Source organism: Coregonus lavaretus (genome assembly GCF_964263955.1).
Source record: "Coregonus lavaretus genome assembly, chromosome: 31".
NCBI lineage: Eukaryota > Metazoa > Chordata > Actinopteri > Salmoniformes > Salmonidae > Coregonus > Coregonus lavaretus.
The window spans coordinates 2,334,710-2,360,498 of NC_140018.1; the positions used below are offsets into that span (position 1 = coordinate 2,334,710).

At 44.7% G+C, this 25,789-nt stretch overlaps 1 long non-coding RNA gene across 2 annotated transcripts; it reads left to right on the forward strand.

Annotated features, from left to right (window-relative positions):
* The first annotated feature begins 255 nt into the window (after positions 1-255).
* LOC311106312 lies at positions 256-20,379 on the forward strand. Of its 2 annotated transcripts, XR_014610309.1 has the most exons (9): positions 256-413; positions 1,106-1,205; positions 1,593-1,708; positions 1,832-1,902; positions 2,017-2,066; positions 2,147-2,215; positions 2,425-2,579; positions 5,233-5,394; positions 19,566-20,379. It is a non-coding gene; the product is annotated as an uncharacterized lncRNA (long non-coding RNA). The 2 variants fall into 2 exon arrangements; XR_014610310.1 differs by lacking the exon at positions 2,017-2,066.
* The last annotated feature ends 5,410 nt before the right edge of the window (positions 20,380-25,789 follow it).

Genomic DNA, 25,789 nt, shown 5'->3' on the forward strand with positions numbered 1-25,789 from the left:
ATAAACTGTTGAAGAGTATACTGATTTATTGTAGATCTGTATTTTTTTAAATGTGTATCAGAAAATATACATATACTGTCTTTTTTATAGTAAAAATGTATGGAAAATATTAGAATTATTGACGTATGATGCATTTTTCAAATGGCCATTTCAATTGAGACAACGTCCAACATTTTACATTATTTTATTATGGACAGGGAACTTCTCGGAATAAAAAGAAGCGCTGTGTTTTTACGTTATTTTACGACCGTTTTCAGGCTCGGACGGCAGGAGTCGTGAACGCGTAGTGTTGTTTACAAAGTTGAAAGTGCTCTGCTTTCTACTAGTTATTGTAGCCAGTTTATAACACGTTTCATATTGTGAATTCACCGTGTCAACGTAACTGAAGATATTGGGGAAGCAAAATAAAAAGAGTACGTCTGTGGAACTATGCCCTACAGTTCCGAAATGGTTCTTTTTCTGCTTGGTTAGCTAGGAGTTGAGGTGACTCGTCGGCTAGCTAGCTAGCTAGCCAGCCTGCTAAGATAGCTCCAGATAGCTTGGCAAAACGGCATTTCTCTATAAACAACTCTGTCTCCATTTATGTAGGCTAAATTGACTAATAAAAAGTGAATATGCTTGAGATGGGTTGAGTATCTATGAAGCTAGCTAGGTAGTTATTAGACGACCAAACGCGACCTAGGTAAAATTAGGTTTATTTTGGATATTCGGTTCTCTCGTCAATAGCTATTGAACCAAGCATGCCATGACCATCACAGCTGTCATTATTTATTTATTTTATACGATATGACTTTACTCGTATAAAAACTGTGGGTGGAAACGTGGTGACTGTCCCGATTTACTTTTGGAGCTCACACTGTATATAATCTTCATAGTCATGGCATGCTTTGTCTAAGAGCTATTGAAGATTAAAAGCAGAAGGGGGGGAAAAAGTGAAAATGTCTAATTAACAAAAGCTGTGGATTTTTGTCCATCTACCCCTGATTCAGAATATACCATGTTCATAGTCAGGGCATGCTTGGTTGTATATCGTGGAGTTGAGTTTAGTCGGCTAGGTACTGGTAGCTGTGTTCATTTAGCTAATGTTGCCTGACTACTTTGCCAGGTGATCTGAGCCGTGCAGAGTTAATGATGAAGGCCATTGCTGATGTCATCAATCAGCTGGTCGAGGCGCATGAACAGGGAAAATACATCAACTTCAACAAGTAAGAACCTAACCCTAACCTAACCCTAACCCTAACCTAACCCTAACCTACAGCTCTCCATGGACTGCCACCTAGCTAAAGCCCGAAGGTAAGTGTCTTGTGACCCACCAAGTAAACAAAGCATTATTTCTTGCCAGAAACCCGTCTTATTCTCAAACGAACTTGGCTGCAACCATCATTTGGGAAACCTTGTGTTGTGTGGAATGATAATCTGAGCCAACGGGACGAAATAGGGAGGGACCAATCAGAATTTGTCCAATATATAAACTTGTATTTTCAGTTCAGTTGCAAAACATTTTGCTACGGTTTACTACGCAGTGCACTAATGAATACACCCCTGAATGGACCCGCACTAACCTCTAACACTCCTTTACACTTCGTCATCAGGGTGAAGACCAAGTGCTCTGCCCAGGCTAGTAGACGTCATAGCTGCTGTTCCACCCCACTACCGACGTGCCCTGGTGCCTAAACTCAAGACCAAGCCTATCTGCACTGCCAGCGGGGTACGTACCTGTGTGTGTGTGTTTGAGGGTCTGTCTGTCAGCTTCAAATGGACAAGCAATAAAAAAAATGACCCTTTTTTAAAGTTTCTGACGAGACACGTGTGCTTGTGTCTCTTTGTCCAGATTGCAGTAGTTGCTGTGATGTGCAAACCCCATCGCTGCCCTCACATCAGCTTCACTGGAAACATCTGTGTGTGAGTGCATAGTAACAGATCAACTTCTCGCTTAAGACGGTAAAACTAGAAGAATTCTGATCATAATGTTGTATTGATTATAAAGAGGAACCAATTTGTTTTCTGCCGTGACAGATAGTGTCCAGGCGGGCCAGACTCAGACGCAGTCTTACACTGGCTACGAGGTAAATCAACGCTACTGTAGTCCAGAACCTCAACATCTCTGTGTGTTGTCTAAAAGTCTAGTGTTCTTTCTCTCTGTCAGCCGACACCTATGAGAGCCACCAGAGCGCGTTATGATCCCCATCTGCAGACCAGACATCGAGTGGAACAGGTCAGTGACACACACACACAGTGCAGTACCCCACTATAATTTTTTTACCAGATGATAATAGTAATAATAATAATAATTCACATTAGAAATATGGGAAGTCACGTCATTCACCGCTGCACTACATGTGTAGCAAGGTAACCAACTTTTGGCTTTGCCCCTGTTCTGAGAGGAGGCCCTATACATCACTGAACATATGTTTTCCTGTCCAGTTGAAGCAGCTGGGCCACAGTGTGGACCAGGTGGAGTTCATAGTGATGGGAGGGACCTTCATGGCCCTGGCTGAGGAGTATTGAGACCACTTCATCAGGAACCTCCATGACGCCCTGTCAGGACACACCTCTAACAACGTAGCTGAGGCCATCAGGTAATACTATAATAATAATAATAATAACATGCCATTTAGCAGACGCTTTTATCCAAAGCGACTTACAGTCACGCGTGCATACATATTTGTGTATGGGTGGTCCCGGGGATGGAACCCACTACCTTGGCGTTACAAGCGCCGTGCTCTACCAGCTGAGCTACAGAGGACCACTACTACTAACCCACCCCCACCCCCACCCCGTCAGGACACACCTCTAACAACGTAGCTGAGCTACCCTCCTGTAGGTTTGAATTCCAACCCTGTTCCTGGAGAGCTACCCTCCTGTAGGTTTGAATTCCAACCCTGTTCCTGGCGAGCTACCCTCCTGTAGGGTTTCGTTTCAATCCCAGTTGTAACTAACCTGATTCAGCTTATCAACCTGCTAATTATTAGAATCAGGTGTGCTAGATTAGGGTTGGAGTGAAAACCTACAGGACGGTATCTCTCCAGGAACAGGGTTGGAATTAAAACCTACAGGAGGGTAGCTCTCCAGGAACAGGGTTGGAATTAAAACCTACAGGAGGGTATCTCCCCAGGAGCCCTGAATTAGGCCCGACCATATGTCTCCTATTGTTTTGGAGGAATCTTTGCTCCCTCTGGTTGTGAAATGGGTCCTGTCTGAAGGAGTGTGATGGTCAGTTTGTTCCATGAGATGGCAATGTTCTCTGTGTCTTGAGATCTAGCAAACGCTGTTGACCAGGGACGGGCAACTTTAATTGAGGTAGGGGCCACAAGAAATCGGAACTCATTATGAGGGGCCACAGTTGCTCGCAATTCTACACATTTTGCTATGGCGTGTAGAGAAACTTTACAGTTTTAAAGCAAGTTTTCTGCAATTCTACTAATTTTGCCATAAGGTGGAGAGAAATGTTTACAGTTTTTTAATATGAAATCTGAGTGACACTGACTAACAAAATCAATCCGAGGGCCTTCCAGTTGCACGTCCTTGCTGTAGACATTTTCTCAGCAAATATCCTTATTAACCTATCTGACAAATGAAGACCTGGAAGTAGTGCACATTTCACCTGGTATTTGTTTAGTTGTTATGGAGAGGGATTATAAAGTGTCCCATCTTTGGGAGCTCCAACATGACTGACTGCTGTGGCCCTTCACAGGAGGGAGAAGTTTAGCGTGTCGTCTGGGAGATGAATAGAATATGGAGGGATGTGATAAAGGAGTGGAGAGATGGACCCTGAGGGCTTGTTAGTCAGGGTATTTACTCCCTGGTGGCCGATAAGACATGTGTGTGTGTTCTCATGTATTGCTCATCCAGTGGTGTTATCAGCAGGTTCGTTAAGACACGATTACAGTAATTGTTACGGCAGCTAATCAGGCTGAGACGTGGGAGGCCCTTATCACTGCTGTGTGTGTGTGTAAGCGTGTGTGTGTGTGTGTGTGTGTGTGTGTGTGCGTGTGTGTGTGTGTGTGTGTGTGTGTGTGTGTGTGTGCGTGTGTGTGTGTGTGTGCGTGTGTGTCTGCCTGTGGCAATCACGCTTCTCCGAGTCCCACTGTGCCTTTTGTTCGCTTGATGAGAAAAGCCTCTGCGTGTGACCTGCGGATAATCATCCAAATAATAGCATTTTTATTGACTAATTTCCGCCAATCTGATGTGTTCTCTGGGGCAATTACTCCTGTGATTGTCTTTAAATCAGACATCAGACTGTTAGAATGGACATTTCGTTCCCAGTAATAGTTTGTAGGAATATGAGCTGAGATGACTGGTCTAGATGATGATGAGCAAACCTGTCCAAGTGGAGAGAATGACAGACAGACTGATGAGGTAGATGATGTCTAATCTCAGCTCAATTCAACGTGAATCTGCTCTCCTTGTCCCTGCAGTTTCAATACATCCTCAATCTGCTCTCCTTGTCCCTCACAGTTTCAATACATCCTCAATCTGCTCTCCTTGTCCCTCACAGTTTCAATACATCCTCAATCTGCTCTCCTTGTTCCTCACAGTTTCAATACATCCTCAATCTGCTCTCCTTGTTCCTCACAGTTTCAATACATCCTCAATCTGCTCTCCTTGTTCCTCACAGTTTCAATACATCCTCAATCTGCTCTCCTTGTTCCTCACAGTTTCAATACATCCTCAATCTGCTCTCCTTGTTCCTCACAGTTTCAATACATCCTCAATCTGCTCTCCTTGTTCCTCACAGTTTCAATACATCCTCAATCTGCTCTCCTTGTTCCTCACAGTTTCAATACATCCTCAATCTGCTCTCCTTGTTCCTCACAGTTTCAATACATCCTCAATCTGCTCTCCTTGTTCCTCACAGTTTCAATACATCCTCAATCTGCTCTCCTTGTCCCTCACATTTTCCTGCCAGTGACTTGGAGTGGGTTGTCCAAGTAGTTGCGCTTGAGTTGCCCCTAATATAAGCACAGATCTAATAAGATTAAGAGATTTTAAGATTATTTTATTGTCCAATTTGTACACATGGTCCAAAAGAAATTCGGGTTCCGCTTTATTCCAACCCCTCCGAAAGACAGACGCATGCATACATACACAGAGGTTGGGGCAGGGGGCTGGATAGATGACCCATAACCTCAATCTGACCCTATCAGCCATCGGACTAGAATGTCATTCTTGTTCTTTGGAATCAGCGGCCTGTTACTGACAACTAACTCCTCCCTCTCCTTTCCTGTCTAGGTACTCAGAACGCAGTAACCCCAAGTGTGTTGGCATCACCATGGAGACGCGTCCTGACTACTGTCTGAAGAGACACCTCAGTGACATGCTGGGGTACGGCTGTACCCGGCTGGAGATAGGGGTTCAGAGTGTCTACGAGGACGTAGCACGGGATACCAACAGGTGAGTGTGTCAGTCAGAGGTCATTCGTTTGTGGGTGTGAGATAGGGGTTCAGAGAGCCTACGAGGATGTAGTACGAGACACCAACAGGGCAGGGGTTAAGGGTCAGGGGGGATTTTGAATGTAGTCGTTATAGCGACTGCTAGTGATATGTCACTTGTCTTAGTCATTTGTCAGTGTTCTTTATAGATTTACATGGTGTAACATTTCTCTCGCTCACCTCTCCGATGTCAGATGATCATGGGCCTTTCGCAGCGGACACTCCGTTGTGTGGCGTGTTTTAAAAGCTTAAATTCCCTTTTTGTCCCAATTTTATTTATTTATTATTTAAATGTGACTTGTTGGTCTAAACATATCTTTCATGATCAACTTTCAAATGAATCAAATGGAGGCCAGTAACTGAGTTCTATTTCAGAAAGTTTTATGTTTGTGAATAGCCTAAATGAAAACATGATATGGTAATAATGAGAGAGAATAACTGAATGGGAAGTTTAAACAAATCTTATAAGTTTCTGGCCTCCACCTGACCAAAGCTTTCGGAAAAACTAAGTGTGCTGCCGGAAAACCCCTCATTGTACACCAAACGGCCAATAATATAGGCCTACACTAAATAAAACCCCTCATTGTACACCAAACGGCCAATAATATAGGCCTACACTAAATAAAACCCCTCCTTGCACACCAAACAGCCAATAATATAGGCCTACACTAAATAAAACCCCTCCTTGCACACCAAACGGCCAATAATATAGGCCTACACTAAATAAAACCCCTCCTTGTACACCAAACGGCCAATAATATAGGCCTACACTAAATAAAACCCCTCCTTGTACACCAAACAGCCAATAATATAGGCCTACACTAAATAAACATGTAGTTCAATCAAATTTGCAGTAAACGTTACTTGTACAAGTTAAACAAAACAGATATTTATATAATTGTGGAAGTGTTTATTCATGTCTTTGAATTGCGCAACGGGCATTCCAGAAGCTCCCACAGCAGCGCTTTCGACAAGCGGGAACAAAAAATAAATGTGTTGCCTATAAAAAGAATAACCCACTTTTGAATAGGCTACAAATTACTAAATAAATTAAGTGAACAAAATAAGTACGAAATTTACCAAATCAATTACAGTGCAAATAAGTATTTTAAGGCACCCAGCATGTTTTAGCCTAGGCTACATTTTATTTTGAGTAAGACGCATTTTACATTTTTAATCATTTAGCAGACGCTCTTATCCAGAGTGACTTACAGGAGCAATTTAAGATGAAGTGCCTTGCTCAAGGGAACATCAACAGATTTTTCACCTAGTCAGCTCTGGGATTCGAACCAGCGACATTTCGCTTACTGGCCCATCGTACTTAACCGCTAGGCTACCGCAGCTGTGAATACAGGCTTTGAAAATTTTAAAGAAATAAAAAGTGCAATGAAGAACCATTCAGACTATTTCTGTTTTCATAATAATAATATAATATGCCATTTAGCAGACGCTTTTATCCAAAGCGACTTACAGTCATCTCATTATATATTATCCTACCTAAAGGTTTCTGGCAAGGAACACAAGCATGTTCACCTGTTCTGGCTTTAATAGACTGTGGAGTGGGGTAACAATATGGCCTGCTGTAGGCCTACTGAAAACACCTTCAGACAGAATGCCTTTTTGCACAGATGCAGAGGTATTTGAGGGCGGAAAGCGACCCTCATTCCCTCTCCACCATGCCAGTCATCGTCTCCTCTGATGACATCTTCCTGTAGCTAAGAAGTGAACTCTGCGCTGGGCGGCTGTTGCGCGCTGACTGTTACTGTTTGCTTAGCTCTCCCAAGAAGACTGCCCAGTGATGTCTTCTGTGATGAACATGCGCACTCGATCTCAGTTGAAATTGTCAAAAATCACCATTTGAAAGGGTCTCGTATCACACTGTTAGGCCTACAACGTTTGGTTCGGTACCACATATCGCCATATGATTGCTTTTATATTTATTTAATATTTATTTATTTGCACACAAGAAAATACAATATTGTTAAGATAAATCATCACAATGTAGTCTAATGATTAGACTTTAAATCGGTTGTTTGTGCGTGACCCCATGCTGCATTACAGATCGTTTAACGACACGCTTCCCCTGCCCCGAAAAAATAAAAAAAATAAAAAGATGATACAATCGTATATCAACGATGTTTTGGGCGGGACGATGTGTCATTCCAGACATCGCCCAACCCTGGTAGCTAGGTTACACCGCATGCTGACTGGACCCAACCCACTGTTTAATGTGTGGTAGTTGGGTTACACCGCATGCTGACTGGACCCAACCCACTGTTTAATGTGTGGTAGTTGGGTTACACCGCATGCTGACTGGACCCAACCCACTGCCGTGGTTCTCCATCTCTCTCTCGGGCTTCGTCCCAAATGACACCCTATTCCCTAATTAGTGCTCTACTTTAACCAGACCCCTATGGGCCCTACATAGGAATAGGGTGCCATTTGGAACGCACGATCTGTCTCAGTTCTTTTATGACCCGGGTAGTCATCCTGCCAGCCAGTCAGCCTGCGGTGACTCATAGCTTCACATTACAGAGGAGAAGTGGTGAAATGACTAGAGAGAATAGCGTGGGTTTATTGGTTCATTACTGGCTGGTGTGATACTTTTAGTCAGGCCAGACAATCTGCTCCGGCTTCACTACTAACCCAATGCTAGGCTCTGCGCGTGCGTGTGTGTGTATGTATGTGTATGTGTATGTGTGTATGTATGTGCGTGTGTGTGTGTGCGTGCGTGTGCGTGTGTGCGCGCGCGTGTGTTTGTGTGCGTGTGCGTGTGCGTGCGTGTGTGTGTGTGTATGTATGTATGTGTGTGCGTGCGTGTGTGTGCAGGCAGGGTGTTGTGATGCGTCTGGTGCGGTGGTGCAGTAGTTGGAGGGAAGGTGCCTACTTCAACCCTCTCGCCTACAGCTCGTTGCCGCTGGCTAGTCCTTGTGGTAAACTGGGAAGCAGCTCTGTGCGTAAGCCTTGCCTTTTTTAAATTTTTAAAATGTTTTATTCATTTAGCAGACGCTCTTATCCAGAGAGACTTACAGTTAGTGAGTGCATACATTTTTCATACTGACATTACACAGCCTCTCCTTCGCCAAGACTCCTGCCGAGCCTCCTCGTGGCAACACGCGAACTGGGCGGCAGGCTAAAGCTGTGGGGAGGTACTGGTCATTTTTGATTTATTTTTTTCCCTTACCACCGGAGTAGCCGATTTTCCAACAGCGGAGAAGTGATGTTGGGACAAGCGTATCCCCCACGTCCCTCTAAATAATTTAATCACGAAGGTATCCACTACTGCTCTTCAGCGAGTTCCACCTAGACTTTCCTGCACAATTTAAAGTCTACTGGCAACGGGATGCTTGGTAACGGGCAGGGCTGGCTCCTAGCCAAGCCCCTGTACGGTAGTGACACAGGGCTGTCTCCTAGCCAAGCCCCTGTACGGTAGTGGCACAGGGCTGGCTCCTAGCCAAGCCCCTGTACGGTAGTGGCACAGGGCTGGCTCCTAGCCAAGCCCCTGTACGGTAGTGGCACAGGGCTGGCTCCTAGCCAAGCCCCTGTACGGTAGTGGCACAGGGCTGGCTCCTAGCCAAGCCCCTGTACGGTAGTGGCACAGGGCTGGCTCCTAGCCAAGCCCCTGTACGGTAGTGGCACAGGGCTGTCTCCTAGCCAAGCCCCTGTACGGTAGTGGCACAGGGCTGTCTCCTAGCCAAGCCCCTGTACGGTAGTGGCACAGGGCTGGCTCCTAGCCAAGCCCCTGTACGGTAGTGGCACAGGGCTATTGGTCGTCAACAGCTGGGATTTGAGTGGCAGGTACTCCCGGAAGACCCCTGTATGTCTGAGCAGTCCTATTTAGGAACCACACTGCTCATCCCAGCTGGGAAAAGGCCTAGAAAAGGTGGCCTAAACATTGCCATTGATCAGGACATTCTGCTTCAGCGGTCGCAAACTAAATAAAAATAAATGTGGAACATCTCTTGGACTTGGACAGGCCCGAACGAAGGAGAGCACTCATCGCAGCAGAGCTGAAGCGATATAACATCGACATCGCTGTTCTCAGTGAGACCAGACTCCTAGGTGAAGGGTCGCTCAGGGATACCCAGAAGGGCAACATCTGCATGGTGTGAATTAAGGTTCTTATTGGCAGACTAAATAGCATTGGTTTCTCAAATGACTGCCTCGCCTGGTTCACCAACTACTTCTCAGATAGAGTTCAATGTGTCAAATCGGAGGGCCTGTTGTCTGGACCTATGGCAGTCTCTATGGGGGTGCCACAGGGTTCAATTCTTGGACCGACTCTTTTCTCTGTGTATATCAATGATGTCGCTCTTGCTGCTGGTGACTCTCAGATCCACCTCTACGCAGACGACACCATTTTGTATACATCTCGCCCTTCATTGGACACTGTGTTAACAAACCTCCAAACGAGCTTCAATGCCATATAACACTCCTTCAGTAGCCTCCAACTGCTCTTAAACACTAGTAAAACTAAATGCATGCTCTTCAATCGAACGCTGCTGGCACCTGCCCACCCGACTAGAATCACTACTCTCGACGGGTCTGACCTAGAGTATGTGGACAACTACAAATACCTAGGTGTCTGGTTAGACTGTAAACTCTCCTTCCAGACTCACATTAAGACTCTCCAATCCAAAGTTAAATCCAGAATCAGCTTCCTATTTCGCAACAAAGCCTCCTTCACTCATGCTGCCAAACATGCCCTCGTAAAACTGACTATCCTACCGATCCTTGACTTCGGCGATGTCATTTACAAAATAGCCTCCAACACTCTACTCAGCAAATTGGATGTAGTCTATCACAGTGCCATCCGTTTTGTCTCCAAAGCCCCATACACTACCCACCACTGTGACCTGTACGCTCTTGTTGGCTGGTCCTCATTACATGTTCGTCGTCAAACCCACTGGCTCCAGGCCATCTATAAATCACTGCTAGGCAAATCCCCGCCTTATCTTAGCTCATTGGTCACAATAGCAACACCCACCCGTAGTATGCGCTCCAGCAGGTATATCTCACTGGTCATCCCCAAAGCCAACACCTCCTTTGGCCGCCATTCCTTCCAGTTCTCTGCTGCCAATGACTGGAACGAATTGCAAAAATCTCTGAAGCTGGAGACTCTTATCTCCCTCACTAACTTTAAGCATCTGTTGTCAGAGCACCTTACCGATCACTGCACCTGTACACAGCCCATCTGAAATTAGCCCACCCAACTACCTCATCCCTATATTGTTATTTATTTTTCTCATTTGCACCCCAGTATCTCTATTTGCACATCATCTATTGCACATCTATCATTCCAGTGTTAATACTAATTGTAATTATTTTGCACTATAGCCTATTTATTGCATTACCTCCATAACTTGCTACATTTGCACACACTGTATATATATTTTCTGTTGTATTTTTGACTTTATGTTTTGTTTACCCCATATGTAACTCTGTGTTGTTGTTAAGATCAGCACTCCTTCTCTAAGACGCTTTATGAATACAGGCCCAGATAAGGTGCATCCCTCTAACTGGTCCAGACATTCTATCAGACGTTACCCGACCTACTATCAGACGTTACCCGACCTACTATCAGACGTTACCCGACCAGACATTACCCAACCTACTATCAGACGTTACCAGACCTACTATCAGACGTTACCCGACCTACTATCAGACGTTACCCGACCAGACATTACCCAACCTACTATCAGACGTTACCAGACCTACTATCAGACGTTACCCGACCTACTATCAGACGTTACCCAACCTACTATCAGACGTTACCCAACCTACTATCAGACGTTACCCGACCTACTATCAGACGTTACCCAACCTACTATCAGACATTATCCGACCTACTATCAGACGTTACCCGACCTACTATCAGACGTTACCCAACCTACTATCAGACGTTACCCAACCTACTATCAGACATTATCCGACCTACTATCAGACGTTACCCGACCTACTATCAGACGTTACCCGACCTACTATCAGACGTTACCCGACCTACTATCAGACGTTACCCGACCTACTATCAGACGTTACCCAACCTACTATCAGGCATTACCCAACCTACTATCAGACGTTACCCGACCAGACATTACCCAACCTACTATCAGACGTTACCCGACCTACTATCAGACGTTACCCGACCTACTATCAGACGTTACCCGACCTACTATCAGACGTTACCCGACCTACTATCAGACGTTACATTTACATTTACATTTACGTCATTTAGCAGACGCTCTTATCCAGAGCGACTTACAAATTGAATCCAACCTTCTATCAGACATTATCCGACCTACTATCAGACATTATCCGACCTACTATCAGACGTTACCCGACTTACTATCAGACGTTACCCGACCTACTATCAGACGTTACCCGACCAGACGTTACCCGACCTACTATCAGACATTACATTTACATTTACGTCATTTAGCAGACGCTCTTATCCAGAGCGACTTACAAATTTAATCCAACCTACTATCAGGCATTACCCGACCTTCTATCAGACGTTACCCAACCTACTATCAGACGTTACCCGACTTACTATCAGACGTTACCCAACCTACTTTCAGACATTACCCAACCTACTATCAGACGTTACCCAACCTACTATCAGACATTACCCAACCTTCTATCAGACATTATCCGACTTACTATCAGACGTTACCCGACCTACTATCAGACGTTACCCGACCAGACATTACCCAACCTACTATCAGACGTTACCCAACCTACTTTCAGACATTACCCAACCTACTATCAGATGTTACCCAACCTACTATCAGACGTTACCCGACGTTACCCGACCAGACATTACCCAACCTACTATCAGACATTACCAGACCTACTATCAGGCATTACCCGACCTTCTATCAGACGTTACCCAACCTACTATCAGACGTTACCCTACCTACTATCAGACATTACCCAACCTTCTATCAGACATTATCCGACCTACTATCAGACGTTACCCGACTTACTATCAGACGTTACCCGACTTACTATCAGACGTTACCCGACCTACTATCAGACATTATATTTACATTTACATTTACGTCATTTAGCAGACGCTCTTATCCAGAGCGACTTACAAATTGAATCCAACCTTCTATCAGACATTATCCGACCTACTATCAGACGTTACCCGACTTACTATCAGACGTTACCCGACCTACTATCAGACATTATCCGACCTACTATCAGACGTTACCCGACCTACTATCAGACGTTACCAGACCTACTATCAGGCATTACCCGACCTTCTATCAGACATTATCCGACCTACTATCAGACGTTACCTAACCTACTATCAGACGTTACCCGACCAGACATTACCCGACCTACTATCAGGCATTACCCGACCTACTATCAGACGTTACCCGACCTACTATCAGACGTTACCCAACCAGACATTACCCAACCTACTATCAGACGTTACCCGACCAGACATTACCCAACCTACTATCAGACGTTACCCAACCTACTATCAGACGTTACCTGACCTACTATCAGACGTTACCCGACCAGACATTACCCAACCTACTATCAGACGTTACCCGACCTACTATCAGACATTATCCGTTCTTCTATCAGACATTATCCAACCTACTATCAGGCATTACCCAACCTACTATCAGGCATTACCCAACCTACTATCAGGCATTACCCAACCTACTATCAGGCATTACCCAACCTACTATCAGACGTTACCCGACCTACTATCAGGCATTACCCAACCTTCTATCAGACATTAACCAACCTACTATCAGACGTTACCCGACCTTCTATCAGACATTATCCGTTCTTCTATCAGACATTATCCAACCTACTATCAGGCATTACCCAACCTACTATCAGGCATTACCCAACCTTCTATCAGGCATTACCCAATCAATCAATCAATTTTATTTTATATAGCCCTTCTTACATCAGCTAATATCTCGAAGTGCTGTACAGAAACCCAGCCTAAAACCCCAAACAGCTAGTAATGCAGGTGTAGAAGCACGGTGGCTAGGAAAAACTCCCTAGAAAGGCGAAAACCTAGGAAGAAACCCAACCTACTATCAGGCATTACCCAACCTACTATCAGGCATTACCCAACCTACTATCAGGCATTACCCAACCTACTATCAGGCATTACCCAACCTACTATCAGGCATTACCCAACCTTCTATCAGGCATTACATTTACATTTACGTCATTTAGCAGACGCTCTTATCCAGAGCGACTTACAAATTGGTGCATTCACCCTATAGCCAGTGGGATAACCACTTTACAATATTTACCCAACCTACTATCAGGCATAACCCAACCTTCTATCAGGCATTACCCGACCTACTATCAGATACTCTGGGTCCTGTATCCCAGTAAAGAGGCCTTAAAGGGGTATTTCAGGATGTTTGTATTGAAGCCCTTTATCTACCTCCCCAGAGTCAGATTAACTCATGAATACCCTTTTTATGTCTCTGCATCCAGAATGAAAGAAATTAGAGGTAGTTTAGCGAACCAATGCTAACTAGCATAAAAATGGTATCCACGAGTTCATCTGACTCTGGGGAAGTAGATAAAGGGCTTCATTACCAAAATCCTGAAGTATCCCGTTAAGAATAGCTCTCACACCGTGTGCAATCATAGTGATAGTAATCGGTGCGTGTCGGTGTGTGTGAGAGCAGGAGATGGTGTATTTGGCCAATGGTCTCCGAGTCTCTGTCCTGTTCTCCTATCGTACTGACACACACCTGCGTCACTGGGAGCTCATGTTCTCCTATCTATCGTACTGACACACACACACACACACACACACACACAGACACACACACACACCTGCGTCACTGGGAGCTCTTGTTCTTTATCAGCTCTCCAACCTGCTTCCCCTTTCCTCCTCCCTCCTCCTCCTCCCTCCTCCTCCTCCTCCCCTTTCCTCCTCCCTCCTCCTCCTCCTCCCTCCTCCCCTTTCCTTCTCCTCCATCCTCCTCCTCCTCCTCCCCTTTCCTTCTCCTCCATCCTCCTCCCTCCTCCCTCCTCTTCCACCTCCTCTTCCCCTCCTGTGTGTGTGTGTGTGTGTGTGACTGTGTTAGAGAGAGCAAGTGTTTACTTGCTTTGGCAATGTAAACACGTTTCCAATAAAACCCCTTTTGAATTGAATTGGGGGGAGGATCTAAAAACGGAAAATCCTTATGTAAAGTATATACAGCAGTGGTCACCAACCTTTTCTGAGTCAAAATGCAGACCAAGATCTACCACTGATATTTTTTTTAAAACATAATTTAAAAAACATAAGCCTATGCAACATTAACCAATTAAAAACAGTTCTGTAGCAATGAGGTTGTGCTGTAGGTCCAATACATGATCACTGCATATTGGCTTTGCTTGAGTTGCCCTGCCGATGTTGTTCTTCTCAGACCGTTTAGAAATTATATTTTTTAAATGGTATGTATATGATCACACTGGTAGTAGATAATTTGTTGTATTACTTGTGAGGCACAGCTGAGTGAGCGTAATAATTCGCTTCTTTTTTTAAAACTTTGACTGATGGCCTCTGAGGGGAGGGAGGGAGGGAGGGAGGGAGGGAGGGAGCAGCGGTGAGGCTGCCTCTCACCTGACTCTCCCTCCCTCCGCTCTCCCTCCCTCCGCTGAGAAAAGAGGACACAGTCTTCCAGCTGATGGCGAAACTTATGTCACACTGCATTATTTCTGCCGCATGCACCAATTCATGTTGTTACTCCTATGACCGTGCTTCTGCATTGCTTGCTGTTTGGGGTTTTAGGCTGGGTTTCTGCATAGCACTTTTGTGACATCTGCTGATGTAAAAAAAAAGGCTTTATAAATACATTTGATTGATGACCAGAGACGGTGAAATGCACTACCTGACCAAAAGTATGTGGACAGCTGCTCGTCGAACATCTCATTCCAAAATCATGGGCATTAATATGGAGTTGGTCCCCACCTTTGCTGCTATAACAGCCTCCACTCTTCTGGGAAGGCTTTCCACTAGATGTTGGAACATTTCTGTGGGAACTTGCTTCCATTCAGCCACAAGAGCATTAATGAGGTCGGGCACTGATGTTGGGCGATTAGGCCTGGCTCGTAGTCGGCGTTCCAATTCATCCCAAAGGTGTTCGATGGGGTTGAGGTCAGGGCTCTGTGCCGGCCAGTCAAGTTCTTCCACACCGATCTCGACAAACCATTTCTGTATGGACCTCGCTTGGTGCAAAGGGGCATTGTCATGCTGAAACAGTAAAGGGCCTTCCCCAAACTGTTGCCACAAAGTTGGAATCACAGAATCATCTAGAATTTCATTGTATGCTGTAGCGTTAAGATTTCCCTTCACTGGAACTAAGGGGCTTAGCCCGAACCATGAAAATTCAGGTGTGAGACAGACCTACACACAGTCTATATACATACGTGCCATTTGCTATATAGGAGTTAAATATTTTTCTAATTTAGTTATAGGTAGCACTTTTTTATTTTATTCCAGGCTTTATCTAAAGATTCCGCAAATAGAAATACACAATGGACAAAAAAACATTTCAGTTTCTCCTCATGGCTCAGCTACATAATGCCAGGGTATATCTGGTGGTCTGTCTCCTCAGCTACATAATGCCAGGGTATATCTGGTGGTCTGTCTCCTCAGCCACATAATACCAGGGTATATCTGGTGGTCTGTCTCCTCAGCTACATAATGCCAGGGTATATCTGGTGGTCTGTCTCCTCAGCCACATAATGCCAGGGTATATCTGGTGGTCTGTCTCCTCAGCTACATAATGCCAGGGTATATCTGGTGGTCTGTCTCCTCAGCTACATAATGCCAGGGTATATCTGGTGGTCTGTCTCCTCAGCTACATAATGCCAGGGTATATCTGGTGGTCTGTCTCCTCAGCCACATAATGCCAGGGTATATCTGGTGGTCTGTCTCCTCATGGCTCAGCCACATAATGCCAGGGTATATCTGGTGGTCTGTCTCCTCAGCTACATAATGCCAGGGTATATCTGGTGGTCTGTCTCCTCAGCTACATAATGCCAGGGTATATCTGGTGGTCTGTCTCCTCAGCCACATAATGCCAGGGTATATCTGGTGGTCTGTCTCCTCAGCCACGTAATGCCAGGGTATATCTGGTGGTCTGTCTCCTCAGCTACATAATGCCAGGGTATATCTGGTGGTCTGTCTCCTCAGCCACATAATGCCAGGGTATATCTGGTGGTCTGTCTCCTCAGCCACATAATGCCAGGGTATATCTGGTGGTCTGTCTCCTCAGCTACATAATGCCAGGGTATATCTGGTGGTCTGTCTCCTCAGCTACATAATGCCAGGGTATATCTGGTGGTCTGTCTCCTCAGCCACATAATGCCAGGGTATATCTGGTGGTCTGTCTCCTCAGCTACATAATGCCAGGGTATATCTGGTGGTCTGTCTCCTCAGCTACATAATGCCAGGGTATATCTGGTGGTCTGTCTCCTCAGCCACATAATGCCAGGGTATATCTGGTGGTCTGTTTCCTCAGCCACATAATGCCAGGGTATATCTGGTGGTCTGTCTCCTCAGCCACATAATGCCAGGGTATATCTGGTGGTCTGTCTCCTCAGCCACATAATGCCAGGGTATATCTGTCAGTTGGCCTATCCAACAGTCTATTCTGGCAGTTGGCCTATCCAACAGTCTATTCTGGCAGTTGGCCTATCCAACAGTCTATTCTGGCAGTTGGCATATCCAACAGTCTATTCTGGCAGTTGGCCTATCCAACAGTCTATTCTGGCAGTTGGCATATCCAACAGTCTATTCTGGCAGTTGGCCTATCCAACAGTCTATTCTGGCAGTTGGCCTATCCAACAGTCTATTCTGGCAGTTGGCCTATCCAACAGTCTATTCTGGCAGTTGGCCTATCCAACAGTCTATTCTGGCAGTTGGCCTATCCAACAGTCTATTCTGGCAGTTGGCCTATCCAACAGTCTATTCTGGCAGTTGGCCTATCCAACAGTCTATTCTGGCAGTTGGCCTATCCAACAGTCTATTCTGGCAGTTGGCATATCCAACAGTCTATTCTGGCAGTTGGCCTATCCAACAGTCTATTCTGGCAGTTGGCCTATCCAACAGTCTATTCTGGCAGTTGGCCTATCCAACAGTCTATTCTAGCAGTTGGCCTATCCAACAGTCTATTCTGGCAGTTGGCCTATCCAACAGTCTATTCTGGCAGTTGGCCTATCCAACAGTCTATTCTGGCAGTTGGCCTATCCAACAGTCTATTCTGGCAGTTGGCCTATCCAACAGTCTATTCTGGCAGTTGGCCTATCCAACAGTCTATTCTGGCAGTTGGCCTATCCAACAGTCTATTCTGGCAGTTGGCCTATCCAACAGTCTATTCTGGCAGTTGGCCTATCCAACAGTCTATTCTGGCAGTTGGCCTATCCAACAGTCTATTCTGGCAGTTGGCCTATCCAACAGTCTATTCTGGCAGTTGGCCTATCCAACAGTCTATTCTGGCAGTTGGCCTATCCAACAGTCTATTCTGGCAGTTGGCCTATCCAACAGTCTATTCTGGCAGTTGGCCTATCCAACAGTCTATTCTGGCAGTTGGCATATCCAACAGTCTATTCTGGCAGTTGGCCTATCCAACAGTCTATTCTGGCAGTTGGCCTATCCAACAGTCTATTCTGTCAGTTGGCCTATCCAACAGTCTATTCTGGCAGTTGGCATATCCAACAGTCTATTCTGGCAGTTGGCATATCCAACAGTCTATTCTGGCAGTTGGCCTATCCAACAGTCTATTCTGGCAGTTGGCCTATCCAACAGTCTATTCTGGCAGTTGGCCTATCCAACAGTCTATTCTGGCAGTTGGCCTATCCAACAGTCTATTCTGGCAGTTGGCCTATCCAACAGTCTATTCTGGCAGTTGGCCTATCCAACAGTCTATTCTGGCAGTTGGCCTATCCAACAGTCTATTCTGGCAGTTGGCCTATCCAACAGTCTATTCTGGCAGTTGGCCTATCCAACAGTCTATTCTGGCAGTTGGCATATCCAACAGTCTATTCTGGCAGTTGGCCTATCCAACAGTCTATTCTGGCAGTTGGCCTATCCAACAGTCTATTCTGGCAGTTGGCCTATCCAACAGTCTATTCTGGCAGTTGGCCTATCCAACAGTCTATTCTGGCAGTTGGCCTATCCAACAGGCTATTCCAAAGTCTCACCATACACGCCTTCCATCTCACCTCACAGGGTTCCCAGCCCATGTCCCCAGTTTATTGCCAGTATAGGTGCAAACTTGTGAATACCTAAAGAAATAACGTACTACTCTGTTATGGACGTGTTTGTTTTTTGAGAGACCTCTTAGCACCCCACACTCCTGCTGAATACTCCAGAACAGGACACACGCACGTCTGATCCAGTTTGGAATAGGTGGCATAAACAGTATCTTTTAGTGTTTTTTGTTTTTCCTATAACTCCCCCAAAAGCTCTACTTGCTGAGTCGGCCAGGGCAGATGTGCAGTACAGAACGGTCATATGTTCATCAATAAAAAGACCCAAATATTTATAATTGCTAGTGAACGCAATAAATTCTTCATCAAAACAAAACTGAAAAAACATGTATCTTAGTAGCTGGTTGTTATCGGGTGTTTTTGTCTGGTTGATCACGAGTCTCCCATCTTTTACACCAAATTGACTGCACATAACAAGATGTTCTGGAGGTCTTGTTCAGTTTCTGCCATCAAAATTATATCATCAGCATAATAAAAGGATACATCGTCATGTCTTACTCCAATATTCAACTGTTTTAATTTCTTTGGCAAATCATGAATGAACATAGCAAACAGAGTCAGTGACGAAGCATCTCCTAGTTTCAGCTTGTAGAGTTCTTGGGGGGAGCTTCTACATCTCTACTGCTTGCTGTTTTGGTTTTTAGGCTGGGTTTCTGTATAAGCACTTTCTGACATCTGCTGATGTAAAAAGGGCTTTATAAATACATTTGATTGCTTGATTGATTTTACACCCAAGAGTGTGGGGAAACCACCCTGTACGATATTCATTAACACGCACACAGGCAGTTGGTGCTTTGTAGAGGGACTGGATTGTTTGATCAAATGTCCCATCAAACCCATGTCTTTGTCAAACTTGATCAAACTTCTGTGTTTCAGGTGTGGGAACTAGGAACTACTACAGGAAGATGGATTATGAGCTGGAGGGACCGTATATTGTGAAACACCTGGAGGGGTGTCTGTAGACGGACTTGGGAATGAAAACCTGTTTTAGTATCATTGTTTTTACCAAGACAAAAATATATTTATTTGTTACTAGTACATGATTGCTACTTTGGAGACACAGCAGAATACATGAACGACAATACATGTTCAATACATGAACGACAATACATGTTCAAAACATGAACCACTCTTGTTTTGGGTATGCTTGTGGTATCAGAGGGCGGAGTGAATAGGTCAGGTTTGGGGATAAGCTGATCCTAGATCTGTGCATGAAAGAGTCGCTTCTACCCAGAGTGAGTACAGCATGAGAGCCTAAACTCACCTTGACGGACCAGTGGTCTGTGCGTCCTCGGTCACTAAGCCGTAGTTCGGGAATACTTTGTAAGAGTCTCCTCCAGCTTCGTGCGAGAACTAGGAGGCTGTTTAACTTCCTGGTTTTAATTCGTCGTGTTCCCTGTAAGGTGAGGAGGAAGCACCCTATAAATGGGCAAGTCAGTGGGGAAAGTCCTTTCTCTCTCTCTCTCTCTCTCTGAACAGATGTTTTAAAATCACTGTTTTAAAGGGCAGGAAATGGAATAATAGTGTTGCATAAATTTCTTTTTAAACCTTCTGTTAATCCTATCCCATGTTTTCCTGTTTTGTTTTTATTTAGAACAAATGTTACTTTTGGACTTAAGATTTCAGTTAAAATCCCTTTCATCTGCTCTGAAAGCTGTTTTGGTTTCATGGAATAAAATATTTAACAGTTATATAATTTTCACTGTTGTCACTTTTTTTGCCCTTGCTTTGTTATTGAATGTGTTCACTCTTGATAAGAGCTTCTATAAAAAAATAATAGAAGAAAAAGACTAATGTAGTAGACTGTCAGAGAATGCCTGTGTTGATAAGATAAAAAAAATTCAAATTATACTGCATGAGTTTCCTGTCAAAAACAGAGTAGAGAAATATCAACACTAAAGTTTTTCAGCTGTCCGAAAATAATAGAACATTTAAACTTAAAAAAAAAAAAATCTGCCAGTCTCAAAAGCCATTTGAGGTCAAATACTGTCTCAATCACCATGGCAGCGCTTCCTGATGATGTGTTCTAGAATCTAGAGTAGCCTATCAGAGGTTTTGTTCGGTGCATGTCAGGAGACCCCAGATGATGAGTACTCTGATGGCTTTTGCTGCTTCATTTGGCACATGGAGCCAGTCCAATTACATCTCTATCAGTCCTCAATCAACAGCACTGACCGAGTGGCCTGATCAGTCCCACTGACTGCATCCCAAACGGCATCCTGTTCCCTATATAGTGCACTACCTTTGACCAGAGCCCTATTGGGAACAGGGTACCATTCGGGATGTAGCCACTCTCCAAATAGGAGGCCTGTCATTTGAAAAACGGCTAACAATAAACTGACCCTCTTTGTAACTGAAACCTCTTATGTGGAGACCATGGGCACGTTTAAGAGGCTAAATCAACCGGCTGTAGATGAAAGTGGAGGAGTGAGTTCTGGGGAGGTGCATACGCGACAGCCGAAAGTTGGACACTAATGTGGTTTTCCAACAGCCACGCTCAGATCAACATGGCAGTATTTCTAAAAGTGTTTCTTTATATCATGTTGAAATAAAAATGGCTCCAACACCGACAAACTGAAATTGTGTGTGTACATTGTACAATCAATTAGTGAGAGAGCCTCAAACATCACATCCAGTTGTATATATCCACTGTATACATGAATCATGGCAAAGTTTGGTTCCTGTTTCATTCATGTCTTGGGTCACGTTTGCATGAGTCAACAACAGGGAAAAAAACGAATGATTGGTTGACAATAGAGTCTCCCACAATGCAAGCGATGGCTGCAGGATGAAGTTGGTGAACAGCAACTGCACAAACTTGCTGTCGACTGCAGTCAAAACTTCATAACCTTTGATCACACGATTTTTGTAAAGTTCATGCTGTCGACATATAGGCGTTAGTAGGATCATTTTTATCACCATAATGCAACACACTTTGAAAGGCGGTGACCACTTTACAAAAGTGATCCGCTCGAACGTGTCCCATGTCACATATTCCCACAATTCTTCAGTCAGTGTGGTGTTGGTGGAGTCAAAGATAATTAAGTCTGAACGAGAAAGCCCTACTGAACGAGAAAGCCCTACTGAACGAGAAAGCCCTACTGAACGAGAAAGCCCTACTGAACGAGAAAGCCCTACTGTGCGCTGCGTAATTCCCTGGAACCAATGTCGTGACTTTACTGTGTGTTACTGTTTCACTTTCAACACTGACGGAATGGGGCCAATATCGCTTCTCTCCCCTTCTGCTCCCGCTCTGTCTGCTATTAGCTGTGAAATCTAAAACGACTGCCCTCAGAATCCCCAACTGCCAATTATCTCCCCAACTGTGCATTCTCCACAAAGGTGTCATCTCCAGTTAATGTTTCATCTGGCCGGGAGGCTACAGAGGTCTGGAGCAAACAGACTGGTAGCCTGGGGTCCAAGCTGATTTTGATATAGTTCACGAAACGTAGTGAAAAACAGGTTAAACGTAGCAAAATACGGCTCAGTCGGCTAGCTCAGACCCGATTTGACCTCAGCTCAGTTCTCAGGGGCTCCCATGGTCATCACCAATTCATTTTCATCAGGCTGGGAAGCTGCAGAGGTCTGGAGGAAACAGAGTGGTAGCCTTGGATCCCAACTGATCGCTAAAACGCGTTGAAAATTAGGTCGCTAAGATGACCTAAAGATTAAAATGAGCCTGAGTTTTCAGGTTACCAGTCTGTTTCCTCCAGACCTGTTACGAACCCCGTGGCTTTAAAAGTCTAGGGTGGATGGACAAGAGACCCGTAACATAATTCATGCAAATTAGAATCGTGACATGGAAACAGTGAGAACAAAAAATACACCGACAACCATAAGTTACCGTCAAACACAAAATGTTTATTTTGAACACACGGTAAAGGTTTGGGGAAAAGGGCTGAGCAGGACCCAAGAAATGAAACAATAATGTAAAAAAAAAAACTAAACTGATCTTGCCTGCCTCAAGAACCGCTAAGCTACTGCTAATCATACAAAAATTACAGTGGGTGGTCCGCTCAGGTCTAACTAGTGTTTTTAGACAATGTTCTTCCTACGGGTAATGTACGCCCAAGGGCAACTTGCTTAAATCCCCCTTTTCCCAGAAACACACATAACAAAGTTACCAAACAGAGTAACCAGCAAATGAGTGCGTACACAAAACACAGGACACCACAGTATCCATACTCACATACGGAAATAGTCTCTCACAACAAACACAACTGACTGGCTTTTAAAACAATGGGAGGTGTGAGTGAAAAACCAGAAACAGGTGGTGCAATACAGAGGAATGTCCACTGATTGGTCCACCTCAGCAATCAGCAGACAAACGGATGTCGGACAGGTGGGACACCCCAACGACCACCAATCAGGAACATAAAGGACACCTGTGATTAGGGCAGAAGGAGAGGAAAAACACAAAAACACACACAGGATACCTGTATCCGTAACAAGACCTCTGTGGCCTTCCTAGCTTCATGAAGATGAACTGAAGATGACACGAAGCACCCGAAAGCTGTCCTCACTGAGCCGAGGTCAAACGGTGACCGTGTCCCAAATAGCACCCCATTCCTGACCTCGTGCACTACTGTGTCTGAGGGTTTCATTTAGCAGCCAGCCAGGCGTGAAGGGAAAGGCCAGGAGTCTCTGAGAGGAGGAAATGTCACAGCCCTGTCCCAAATGGCACCATGAACCCTATTCCCTATATAGTGCGCTGTGTTTGACCAGGGCCCATAAGTATCTGGTCAAAAGCAGTGCACTAGGTAGGGAATTGGGTGCCATTTGGGATGTAAGCCACATATAAAATGTGTTTAAAAGACTGTGAGCAGAACTCTATCTCATTCTGCAGGGAACCAAAAGGTTACCTCATACACAGAGGTAGTTGTATCACTGTGGGTTACCCTCCCTGGCCCTGTCACTACTCTCGCTCTATCCTCCATCCACTCTCAGCTTCAGTTGCGGCGTTCGTCCCAAAATGGCACCCTATTCCCTATACAGTGCACTACTTTGCACCAGGTCTCATAGGGGTTTGGTCAAAAGTAGTGCACTACATAGGGAATAGGGTGCCATTTGGGACGCATGCTCTGTCCGCTGTCCATTATGGTAATGAGGCTGTATTTCAGGGGCCCATATTTCTGATCTGTTACTTTTTTACGAGGATCATCTCCACCTGGGCTGAGTGAGTGATAGGCGGAACATTCAGGGAACCCTATAGATTAACACAGAGCAAGTCTCAAGTGTACTGAACAAAAGTAAAAACGCAAGATGCAACAATTTCAAAGTTTTACTGAGTTACAGGTCATATAAGGAAATCAGTCAATTGAAATAAATGTATTAGGCCCTAATCTATGGATTTCACATGACTGGGAATACCGATATGCATCTGTTGGTCACAAATACCTTTTTTTTTTTTTTTTAAGGTAGTGGTGTGGACCAGAAAACCAGTCAGTATCTGGTGTGACCACCATTTGCCTCATGTTGTCCCACTCTTCTTCAATGGCTGTGCGAAGTTGCTGGATATTGGTGGGAACTGGAACACGCTGTCGTACACGTCGATCCAGAGCATCCCAAACATGCTCAATGGGTGACATGTCTGGTGAGTATGCAGGCTATGGAAGAACTGGGACATGTTCAGCTTCCAGGAATTGTGTACAGATCCTTGTGACATGGGGCCGTGCATTATCATGCTGAAACATGAGGTAATGGCGGCAGATGAATGGCACAACAATGGGCCTCAGGATCTCATCACGATATCTCTGTACATTCAAATTGCCATCGATAAAATACAATTGTGTACGTTGTCCATAGCGTATGCCTGCCCATACCATAACCCACCGCCACCATGGGGAACTCTGTTCACAACGTTGACATCAGCAAACCGCTTGTCCACACAACACCATACATGTGGTCTGCGTTCGTGAGGCCAGTTGGACGTACTTCCAAATTCTCTAAAATGAAATTGGAGGCGGCTTATGGTAGAGAAATTAACATTCAATTTTCTGGCAACAGCTCTGGTGGACATTCCTGCAGTCAGCATGCCAATTGCATGCTCCCTCAAAACTTGAGACCTTTGTGGCATTGTGTTGTGTGACAAAACTGCACATTGTAGAGTGGTCTTTTATTGTCCCCAGCACAAGGTGCACCTGTGTAATGATCATGCTGTTTAATCAGCTTCTTGATATGCCACACCTGTCAGGTGGATGGATTATCTTGGCAAAGGAGAAATGCTCACTAACAGGGATGTAAACACATTTTTGCACAACATTTTAGAGAAGTAAGATATTTGTGTGTATGGACAATTTCTGGGATCTTTTATTTCAGCTCATGATACATGAGCAACACTTTACATGTTGCGTTTATTTTTTTGGATCAGTATATACAGTGGGGGAAAAAAGTATTTAGTCAGCCACCAATTGTGCAAGTTCTCCCACTTAAAAAGATGAGAGAGGCCTGTAATTTTCATCATAGGTACACGTCAACTATGACAGACAAAATGAGAAAACATTTTCCAGAAAATCACATTGTAGGATTTTTAATTTATTTATTTGCAAATTATGGTGGAAAATAAGTATTTGGTCAATAACAAAAGTTTCTCAATACTTTGTTATATACCCTTTGTTGGCAATGACACAGGTCAAACGTTTTCTGTAAGTCTTCACAAGGTTTTCACACACGGTTGCTGGTATTTTGGCCCATTCCTCCATGCAGATCTCCTCTAGAGCAGTGATGTTTTGGGGCTGTCGCTGGGCAACACGGACTTTCAACTCCCTCCAAAGATTTTCTATGGGGTTGAGATCTGGAGACTGGCTAGGCCACTCCAGGACCTTGAAATGCTTCTTATGAAGCCACTCCTTCGTTGCCCGGGCGGTGTGTTTGGGATCATTGTCATGCTGAAAGACCCAGCCACGTTTCATCTTCAATGCCCTTACTGATGGAAGGAGGTTTTCACTCAAAATCTCACGATACATGGCCCCATTCATTCTTTCCTTTACACAGATCAGTCGTCCTGGTCCCTTTGCAGAAAAACAGCCCCAAAGCATGATGTTTCCACCCCCATGCTTCACAGTAGGTATGGTGTTCTTTGGATGCAACTCAGCATTCTT